The sequence below is a fragment of the Schistocerca serialis genome, chromosome 2 (assembly GCF_023864345.2).
Source record: "Schistocerca serialis cubense isolate TAMUIC-IGC-003099 chromosome 2, iqSchSeri2.2, whole genome shotgun sequence".
Taxonomy (NCBI): domain Eukaryota; kingdom Metazoa; phylum Arthropoda; class Insecta; order Orthoptera; family Acrididae; genus Schistocerca; species Schistocerca serialis.
In genome coordinates this window covers 260169119-260180753 of record NC_064639.1, presented here as the reverse complement: position 1 = coordinate 260180753, position 11635 = coordinate 260169119, and the positions used below count along the sequence as shown (strand labels likewise).

Here is an 11635-nt window from a genome sequence, read left to right as displayed (position 1 = left end):
CTTTTACCCTCAGTGTGAATAAAATACTCGGTCACTTTCTGAACTGTCATTGTGTTAACAGTAACAAACGACAAATTTTAAAACAGAAGTGAAGTCAGATCCCAAAATCTCCATCTAGTTGTTTATAAAAATTGGGAAGGCAGCCCGTCCAGAAGTAGAAGAGAGTACTTGGAAAAGTGTACTTGCTGTTCGTATTTCCTCAAGAAAGGATCAGAGTGGTGAAAGTGGAGAGTTGGAATATTGTACTGCAAAGAACGTCCAACATGTTTCTTCCCACAGTGAGTAAAATATTTGCAGACTGCCACAAAATTGAGATTTGTTAGTTTCTTCCCACAACAATTACGAGCAATGAGGATGGTGATGTTGCAGACTAAGTGAATAGGAAAGAACGGGATATCTTCAAAGCGGGAAGCGACAGCTGCTCATATCACCGACGTCTGTTCCCGTGGGTTTATCGCTCTTCTGTTGATACAGTGCTCTGCGAGTTCCCCCTCTTTCAGTGCCGCACGCACCAGGCGCACGCAATATTGCTTTCCGTATGGTTCCCAAAAACAAGCAAGCTTATGCGTTGCATTTAACCCATTTAGTCTTCTTGCTGCAAAGAAGCTTCATGACACATTTCTGGCAATGAGCCATTTTGAAGGTTTTTAATTGTGAAGACATCTTTTCAGTAAGTGGTTTAGAAGAGCGCACTTCCCATGCACTATATTCGGAACATGCAGTTACAGGTATGTAAAAGCAGATTTGCCTTTTATTTGCAATTTATACTGCTTTAAGTCCTTTGAGATCAGCAAGACAGTTCTTTTGTTTACAGCGTTTTAAAGTTTGTTACTTGGTTGCTTGCTGATTACAAGTGCAGTTGCATGAACAAATAGCTTTCGTTCCTGTGATGTGTCTAGAAAGTTGTTGAATTCTAAAAATATAAACTTTACTTTATTTTCATTCTGCCTGAAATGCTTAGTAAGTGATACGAAGAATGTCAACCTCCTTAAGAACTCTTGCCCGCATCTCGTGGTCGTGCGGTAGCGTTCTCGCTTCCCACGCCCGGGTTCCCGGGTTCGATTCCCGGCGGGGTCAGGGATTTTCTCTGCCTCGTGATGGCTGGGTGTTGTGTGCTGTCCTTAGGTTAGTTAGGTTTAAGTAGTTCTAAGTTCTAGGGGACTTATGACCACAGCAGTTGAGTCCCATAGTACTCAGAGCCATTTGAACCATTCCTTAAGAACTCGATTCTTTGATCAAGTGTGTGTAGATACATATGTCACGGCAGGTACTTAAATCGGTTCGAAATACTGATACGCCTAATGCTGTGCTTCCTTGTTTTCAACAGCTTTGTTGTTTCCACTGTTATGTACAGTATTACGATGACCGATCCATTCGGTCTTGTTCAGGTGTTGCGAACCGTCATGCGTTCTCGCTGCCTGGACTCCAATCAGACTGTGCAGTGTCGTTGGTTTGTTTGCAGCCGTGTTCGATTCCCGACACCCACTACGGCCGTCAATGCTGTTTTGGTTTTCGGAGACCACAATGATATTGCATCAAACGTACATTGTCCCAGGGTTTTCCAGTTCTGGTGGATGAAATAGCTGGTGAGATCGTAATAAATTGAGTGCCTAATCCCCAAAATTTGTTTAAATTAAAACCTCCTTCTCAGTTTATTAGGTTAACCGACACCTTTATTTTGATAGACTCCTTTATTACGTTGTCCCAGAAACCTTCCGTTGCACCACGCTAACGACCATGTCGTGTTTCATTTCATGATTATATTCTTGACAGCGCATGATAACTGATTTGCTTGGTTGTTTTAGTAATGAGCGTCGCTGATGTTCTTTGACCTTCTGCTAGGCTGCTCTAACAGTATACCCCACTTAAGACATGTCACATCCGCATGAAATGTGGTACGCACCTGGTTTTTGGAGACCTAAATCGCCATCATCATTACAAAGAAGACTGTTTATATTGACTGCAGCGAAATACCCGTGGTTCGCATTTCTTTTGGTGTCTACAGATCTTCCCCTAGGCTGGCCCAATTTCCGGACCGATTGGTAAACTCATTCGGAAACGCTTGCGCGCAAAATTCAAATTTCGCCTAGCGACAGCTTTTCGTAGGTAGTTGGAACAAGGCATCGTCCAGCGTCATGGTAAAACTCGAAATGTGGAATATTTTGCGCTCGATTGTGTTACATTCTGCTTACTCCATTCGTCCACAAGATCGAGAAGACTGTAAATAGCGGAGTTGTGTTGCTTGGCTTTCGAAAAGCCTTTGATACGGCTCTGCATCGTCGCAAGGTTATGAATATCGAAACATTTTCGTGACTGAATCGAAACTTCTATCGAAAAGAGCAATAAACGTCGTTTGTAGTGGGAAGACAATGTCAGAGGCAAGTAGCAACTGGTTTGGTTCACTTAAAGAAGTCTGACAGGCCGTTACTCTTACTAACTGAAGAGATAACTTATCACATAAGATAAAATCCGAATATGCTGTGGACAGAGTAAGGCAATTCAATCTGTAGTATAAATCCATAAATCTTCGTAACTCTTAAGATACAATGCGTCTGGTGAAATTACTGTAAACCAGAATCTAGAAGAAATAGTGTCTACCAGTAACATTGATCAGTAGTGTCTACCAGTAACACTGATCAGCAAAATAGGATGAGTAAACTCACCGTGAGTTACACAGCGCTGTCCTGATTTTGAATCGCATTTTTTGCTTAATCACATATAGTTTTGTAATCATTCTTCAATTTGCGGTGCTGGATTTGAGCAGTTGAGACGGTGCGACACCCTCTACTATCTGTGCTGTCAAAGCGAACACCTATCGCTTACGTAGATAAAACTTATCTCGTTCACCCTCTTGTCTTAAATACTTCCATCTCACTGGCAGTTTCAGTTTGTCTGTTGAGCGTGACACATCCGACACTTTGTCCTTATGATTGATTTTGGTAGTGTTGCGAAATATGATGTCTTAAGAAAAGGTGGTGAGTACTTGCTACAATGTGCATGAGCGTTGTTTTGTTTAACCAGGCAACTATATGCATCCCAAAAATAGTATTGTTATAGCTATAGAGTATATTAATGACTGTACTATAATTTTCATTAATCAGATATGGGAGACAAGCTACGGAATATAGTTGCATATATGCATAATTTCCCTGCATTATCGTATAGAATAGCGTGTAGACGTGAAATGAGCGTCAATTCCGTAGTATATATATGTATAAGAACGGTGTAGACTGGGTACATACTAACAATTTCATTTCATATATATATAATATCACGGAAGTGTTTAAATTATACAAACAACTGTTGCTACTTACGTGGTTTCTCTAGCATCCTGATCACAGCATTGTTCGATCACGTCAAGAATATGTAATTTGTACTAACTGTGGTTTGGATGTAAAGTCGATGATAAAGATACAGTTGGGGTATCGTATCGTGTTCTACAGGGTTATGAAATTCGTTATACACAAAGAAGAAAAGTTGTGATTTCCTTTCCAGTGGTTGAATGGGAGTGAAACGATAGTTACAACTGATGTTTTTGTTGTTTACATAAATTGATACTACAGAAAAGAAGTGAATAGTTAATGTATACTCTACCTTATAGTCACCCCCTCATAATAACATATTTCCAGTCACGACGAGCTAATTCGCTGGGAAATGGAAAGTGCTGTACACATTGTAAGTGGCATCTTACAACGTCCTTTTGATCTTGACTGTGTCCACGAAATATGCAGTAGCGAACCACAGCTACTTTCACCGTCGTGACCAAACTATCTTCTCAGAGATGTGTCCCTCTCAAAAGAAAAACCAAAACTTGTAGCTTCCCAATATAATGTCAAACTTGCTCCGCAACACCACATCATAAAGCGCCTACGACAGCATAAACATTGCGTTGGGAGTAATTTGTGATTAATTTCCGCCAGTTGAGCGTTTGTCGTGTCGGTGAAAACGCAAAATGCAGAGCTTTTTTAGTAAATTCTCCTGGTCAGACCCATGTACAGGGTGTTTCAAAAATGACCGGTATATTTGAAACGCCAATAAAAACTAAACGAGCAGCGATAGAAATACACCGTTTGTTGCAATATGCTTGGGACAACAGTACATTTTCAGGCAGACAAACTTTCGAAATTACAGTAGTTACAATTTTCAACAACAGATGGCGCTGCGGTCTGGGAAACTCTATAGTACGATATTTTCCACATATCCACCATGCGTAGCAATAATATGGCGTAGTCTCTGAATGAAATTACCCGAAACCTTTGACAACGTGTCTGGCGGAATGGCTTCACATGCAGACGAGATGTACTGCTTCAGCTGTTCAATTGTTTCTGGATTCTGGCGGTACACCTGGTCTTTCAAGTGTCCTCACAGAAAAAAGTCACAGGGGTTCATGTCTGGCGAATAGGGAGGCCAATCCACGCCACCTCCTGTATGTTTCGGATAGCCCAAAGCAATCACACGATCATCGAAATATTCATTCAGGAAATTAAAGACGTCGGCCGTGCGATGTGGCCGGGCACCATCTTGCATAAACCACGAGGTGTTCGCAGTGGCGTCTAAGGCAGTTTGTACCGCCACAAATTCACGAAGAATGTCCAGATAGCGTGATGCAGTAATCGTTTCGGATCTGAAAAATGGGCCAATGATTCCTTTGGAAGAAATGGCGGCCCAGACCAGCACTTTTTGAGGATGCAGGGACGATGGGACTGCAACATGGGGCTTTTTGGTTCTCCATATGCGCCAATTCTGTTTATTGACGAAGCTGTCCAGGTAAAAATAAGCTTCGTCAGTAAACCAAATGCTGCCCACATGCATATCGCCGTCATCAATCCTGTGCACTATATCGTTAGCGAATGTCTCTCGTGCAGCAATGGTAGCGGCGCTGAGGGGTTGCCGCGTTTGAATTTTGTATGGATAGAGGTGTAAACTCTGGCGCATGAGACGATACGTGGACGTTGGCGTCATTTGGACCGTAGCTGCAACACGGCGAACGGAAACCCGAGGCCGCTGTTGGATCACCTGCTGCACTAGCTGCGCGTTGCCCTCTGTGGTTGCCGTACGCGGTCGCCCTACCTTTCCAGCACGTTCATCCGTCACGTTCCCAGTCCGTTGAAATTTTTCGAACAGATCCTTTATTGTATCGCTTTTCGGTCCTTTGGTTACATGAAACCTCCGTTGAAAACTTCGTCTTGTTGCAACAACACTGTGTTCTAGGCGGTGGAATTCCAACACCAGAAAAATCCTCTGTTCTAAGGAATAAACCATGTTGTCTACAGCACACTTGCACATTGTGAACAGCACAGCTTACAGCAGAAAGACGACGTACAGAATGGCGCACCCACAGACTGCATTGTCTTCTATATCTTTCACATCACTTGCAGCGCCATCTGTTGTTGAAAATTGTAACTGCTGTAATTTCGAAAGTTTGTCCGCCTGAAAATGTACTGTTGTCCCAAGCATATTGCAACAAACGGTGTATTTCTATCGCTGCTCGTTTAGTTTTTATTGCCGTTTCAAATATACCGGTCATTTTTGAAACACGCTGTATCATTTGCACGATAAATCTTAATGATGTGGAACGAGTCATTTTACTTACACATCACATTTAATTTGTAAATATGTCTACTTGCTGAACATTTAAAGTTGTTGGACAGAAATTCTTATACAGAATAGGAGTTGTCAAGGAGAAACTTGTTCATTGTGTTTTCAAATTTTTCTTTGCTGTCTGTCAGGCATTTTACATCAGTGGGTAAGTGATCAGAAATTTTAGCTGCAGCATTGTGCACCAATTTTTCTGCTAAAGATAACCTTAATGCGGAGTAATGAAGGTCACTTCTTCTGGTATTGCAATTACGTACATCATTGTTCCTTTTCAATCGCAGTGGATTATTTACAGTAAACTTCATTGGGGAATAAAATACTTTGAAGCAGTACTCAAAATGCCTAACTCATGCAAGATGATCATGGGTGACACCACATATTGCCCTTACAGCACGCTTTTGCGCGATGAAGTTACTGCAGAACATTATTCCATATCACATTACTGCCATCTTACTGATTTGTCTCTCCCTAAGATTTACGGTAACTCTAAGTGCAAATTTGGCTGATTTAAGTTGTTTTAGGAGCTCAAAAATGATTTTTTCCAGTTTAAGTTTTCATCAGTAGGGACGCATAAAATTTGTGATTTTCTCACCATGTGTTACGCTTATTATTGCTGAAGTACCTCTAGACGTGCAGAACAGAATATATTGTGATCTTTAAAACTGAGAGTCAGACCGTTTGCTGAAAACCATTCAATTACACTTTTGAGAAGACTGCTTACCATTTCTTCTGTTGCTGAATATACGGTTACTTGCAATACTAATGTCATCTGCAAAAAGGACTAATCGTACTTGTTGAATAATATATATTATGTATGTTTACATGTACGTGGAACAATTGTGGACGTAAGTCTGAGCCTTGGGGAACGCCATACGTGATTACTCCCTTCAGTTTCCTGGTTCCTGTTTAACAAAAACAACATAAACATCTGCAGAAGATAAAGCGAGATCCAATAAACGGGATGAACCAAATAAAGTTCTTCTTCCTCCAGTCTACATAAAGTTGAATTTGACTACATAATTCCTAAAAAGGAATACTAAGACATACAGACGCAACAGTATTCCAGCACCTCACGAGTATCTTTCCAACAATTTCCACTGCCAAGATACCAATGGGGCGAGATGCACGAGAGGTATTGCTTGGGAAAAAGTTCGAAGAAAATTTGGAGGACTCAGAAGTATGAGTATGGGAAAGCTACAAGTGGGTCATTTGAACTTTCGGGGAAAACGAAGTCTTCTTGTCACGAAGAAGACATTGAGGAATTACTGGCTGCATACAGTGAAGTGGGCTGTTAAGATATCACTCGTTGCACTACTTCCCAAACGATATTACGATCTTGAGTGAAGGAATGTCCACTTGGATATTGATTTCATGGAAAAGCGTTCCCAGGATTTTTTAACAAGTCCACAATGGCTGTCTACAGCTGAATTCTCTATCCTGACAACTCAACAATAGTGCATGAGCGGCGGGTATCTGCCAAACAGTTTGAGTTTTTAGATCTGTCTACATATATAGATGAGTATTTGTCTTCAGTGTTTATGTTATGTTGTTATCTACATCGGTTGTATACACCGCAGGCCACTGTGCAGTTGATAGTGGAGGATACCCCTTACCAGTATTAGCGATTTCTGTCCTATTTCGTTCGCGTATAGAAAGAGGGAAAAATACCACGGCTATGCATCCTCTGTAATCTCTCTTATCTTAGTCGCATGCTCCACACGTGAGATAAACGATAGTGGCAGCGGAATGGTCACGCACTGTTCCTTGATTACAGATTCACTAAATTTACGCAACAAGGTATCGCGAGAATACATCCGTTTTCTTTCTTTCAAGGTCTCCAATTTGAGTTCCCCAAGCATTTTAGCTGCACTTTCGTGCGGAAAAGGGTACCCTGTTACGATCCTAGCAACTTGTGTGTAAATTTCATTAGATGTCTGTTGCTATACCTGATTGATAAGGCTCCAAACGTTTGAACAACGCTCTAGAATTGTTCAGACTGACATCTAGTATGCGATTTCCTTCGCAGATACGCTGCGTCTTCCCAGAATCTTTCCGCCGAGTCTGAATTTTCAATTCGCTTCAATGATAGTGATTTTACATGATAACCCCTTTTCATATCGCTTCTTTACCTGCTTTTACCAAATGACGTACTCAGAACTGGGTACTACCAAATTCTGTTTCCTTTTTTATAGGCTTAGGATATAAAATGCAGACTGGCAATGAAAAGGAAAGCGTTTCTGAAGAAGAGAAATTTGTTAACATCGAGTATAGATTTAAGTGTCAGGAAGTCGTTTCTGAAAGTATTTGTATGGAGTGTAGCCATGTATGGAAGTGAAACATGGACGATAAATAGTTTAGACAAGAAGAGAATAGAAGCTTTCGAAATGTGGTGCTACAGAAGAATGCTGAAGATTAGGTGGGTAGATCACATAACTAATGAGGAGGTGTTGAATAGGATTGGTGAGAAGAGAAGTTTGTGGCACAACTTGACTAGAAGAAGGGATCGGTTGGTAGGACATGTTCTGAGGCATCAAGGGATCACCAATTTAGTATTGGAGGGCGGCGTGGAGGGTAAAAATCGTAGAGAAGAATACACCAAGCAGATTCAGAAGGATGTAGGTTGCAGTAGGTACTGGGAGATGAAGAAGCTTGCACAGGATAGAGTAGCATGGAGAGCTGCATCAAACCAGTCTCAGGACTGAAGATCACAACAGCAACAACAACATCTTTTATTGATCCACAAAAGGGGTTGCTGAACAGCTCTGGGCTGGAGAGATAGCCAATGTGCACTCGGTATGTCTCCCTGGGGGCCTCATCCGAGATGTGGAGGCGGCCTTGCCTGCGGAGATCGAGAATGCAGGGTGCAGTAGTCTGCAAGTTGTGGCTCACGACGGAACCAACGATGACTATTGCATGGGTTCTGAGGCAATCCTCAGTTCGTACAGGCGGCTGCTGGCCTCGTGCGCGGGCTGCAAGTAGAGCTCGCAATTTGCAGCTTGTTCCCAGATATGATCGGGGTCCTTTGGTTTGGAGCGAGTGGAGGGTCTCAACCAAAGGCTTCGTCGACTCTGTGGTGGTCTTGGCTGTAGATTTCTAGACTTGCGTTATCGTATGGGGATTTATAGGACTCCCCTTGATAGGTCATGGAAGCCCTACACAAGCTAAGCAGGTACTCGGGTTGCAGAATGTTGCAGAGTACTTGTGGAGTGCACATGAGTGTTTTTAAGGCTAGGCAGTGGGTTGAGGTGCTCTGATGAACACACGCCAGTCGATATGCAGCAAGGGAAGTCAAACGGCGTTCAGAATAAAGACCCTTCGACTATCATAATTTTACCTTTAACTGTGCAAGTAATCGTAAAGTTCCCGAATGGATGAAACCAGAAGTGGAAAGCTCGGAGATATTTAGCGACTCGTGGAACGTATATTGGGAAGACCGATTGGACACCATAGGAGGGGGAATGTTCACCGCAATAGTGAGGCCAAAGTTGAGTGTGACAGTGAAGTTACCTGATCGCGTATAACAGATGTAGGTGAAAGCAGGTTAATTGTTGGATGTTGTTATTAGTCACGTGATTCTGCTGTGACAGTTCTACAGCCATTCAAAGAAAGTCTAGGATCAATAGCGCATAAATACTCAGATCATGCAATTCTAGCTGGAGGCGACTTTAACCTATCGAGTATACACTGGGATGTCTGTGGATTCATTGCGGGTGGTACAGACAGACAATCACTCGAAATACTTTTGAACACATTTTCTGATAACTATCTCGAGCAGCTAGCTCGGCAGCCCACGCGCACTGGAAATGTATTACAACTTGCCGCTGCAAATAGGCCGGACCCTATCGACAATGTCAGCATAGAAACGTGGATTAGCGATGTCGAGGTCTGTATAACAACCATGATTACGAAAGTTAATAAATCAGTCAAGAAGGTTAGAGTGTTTCCAGTGAGGCGTGAAGATAAGCAGTTATTAGTGTCACACTTAGGCGGTGAATTGGCATCATTTAGTCCCAGTGATATGGATGTAGAGGAATTATGAATAAAGTTTAAGCAAAAATCATGATCTGGAGAGTTATAGGCCTAGTAAGTGGATAAAGGACGGAAAAGAACCATAATAACGATATTACGATATTAGGAAGATGCTGAGGCTGTTGGACTCTCGATTCAAAAGGGAACGCACAAATAACAAGCGACGGTTATTAGATATTCGGGCGTCTGTGAAAAGATACGCGCGAAGCATACAACGGCTACCACCGCCACACCTTAGCAAAAGATCTGGCAAGAGAACCCGAGGAAATTCTGGTCTTATGTAAAATCGCTAAACGGGTCTAAGGCTTCTATTCAGTCCCATGTTGAACAGTCTGGTATGGCAGTTGAAGATACCAAAACAAAAGTCGCAGTTTTAAATTTCGCATTCAAGAAATCGTTCACACAGGAGAATCGTACAAGCATACCATCATTTGACCATTGGACAGACTCCCGTATCGACGACATAGTAATAAGCATCCCTGGCGTAGAGAAACAACTGAAAGGTTTGAAATTAAATAAATTACCAGGTCCAGATGGAACTCCAGTTCAATTTTACAAAGAGTACTCTACGGCATGAATCCCTCGCCCAGCACAAAGTCCCAAACGACTGGAAAAAGGAGCAGGTAATTCCAATACAAGAAGGGTAAACGATCGGCCCAGCAAAATTACAGACCAATATCCATAACTTCTGTTAGCTGCAGAATTCTTGAACATATTCTCCGTTCGAATATAATAAATTTTCTTGAGACTGAGAAGTTTATGTCCACGCTCATGCGAAACTCATCCTGCTCTTTTCTCACATGACATGCTGCGAACTATGAATGAAGGGCCACAGACATATTCCAAATTTCTAGGTTTTCGGAAAACATTTGACACCGTGCCCCACTGCAGGATGTTAACTAGGGTACGAGCATGTGGAATAAGTTCACAGGTATGTGAGTGGCTCGAAGACTTCTTAAATAATAGAATCCTTTATGTAGGGGAAGTGTGACAGGACCGCTGTTATGTATTTAATGATTTGGCGGACAGGGTCGGCAGCAATCTGCGGCAATTTGCAGATGCCGTGGTCTACGGAAACGTATCGAAGTTGAGTGACTGAAGGAAGATACAAGACGACTTAGACAAAAAGTTGGTGTGAGGAATGGCAGCTAGCGCTAAGTGTGGAAACATACAAGTCAATGCGGATGAGTAGGAAGATCAAACCTGCAGTGTTCGGATACAATATTACTTGTGTCCTGCTTGAAACCATGAAGTCGTTTAAATATCTGGGTAATTCGTTGCAAAGCGATATGAAATTGAACGAGCACGTGAGAACTGTTGCAGGGAAGGCGAATGGTCGACTTTAGCTTACTGAGAGAATTTTAGGAAAGAGTGGTTCACCTGTAAAGGAGACTACATGTAAGATGCTGGCGCGGCCTGTTCTTGAATACTGCTCGAGTGTTTGGGATCCGTAACAGGTCGGATTGAAGGAAGACATCGAAGCACTTCAGAGGCGGGCTGCTAGATTTGCTGCTGCTAAGTTTGGACAACATGTAAGTGTTACGGAGATGCTTCAGGAGCTCAAATGGGAATCTCTGGAGGGAAGGCGACGTTCTTTTTGAGAAACACTACTGAGAAAATTTAGAGAATCCGCGTTTGAAGCTGACTGCCGCCAACATACATTGCACGTAAGGACCACGAAGATATGCTACAAGAAAGTAGAGCTCATATGAAGGCATACAGACAGTCGTTTTCCCCTCACTCTACTTGTGAGTCGAACAGGAAAGGAAATGACTAGTACTGGTACAGAGTAACCACCGCCACGCACAGTATGGTGGCTTGCGGAGTATTTATGTAGGTGTAGATGTAGAACATGAGTATCATCTCAAATAGGTATCCCACTTACACAATAGCTGGTTCTTACTTCAGTCTGCCCTCAATATGATCGTAAAAATGTGTTTTTTTTAAAAGTCGGTGGTATGTGTAAAACATCGTCAGAAACTGCACTAAATGTTTTCTCCGAAAATTA

The 11635-nt window shown here is 42.3% G+C and overlaps 1 protein-coding gene across 1 annotated transcript in view; it reads left to right on the top strand.

The window, feature by feature from the left end:
* Positions 1-425: 425 nt before the first annotated feature.
* Positions 426-11635, top strand: part of LOC126457022 (lactosylceramide 4-alpha-galactosyltransferase-like) — a 121256-nt gene continuing 110046 nt past the window's right edge. The window contains exon 1 of the mRNA XM_050092995.1: positions 426-728. The gene's annotated coding sequence lies outside the window, so the exon portion shown is untranslated. The remainder of the gene's footprint in view (positions 729-11635) is intronic.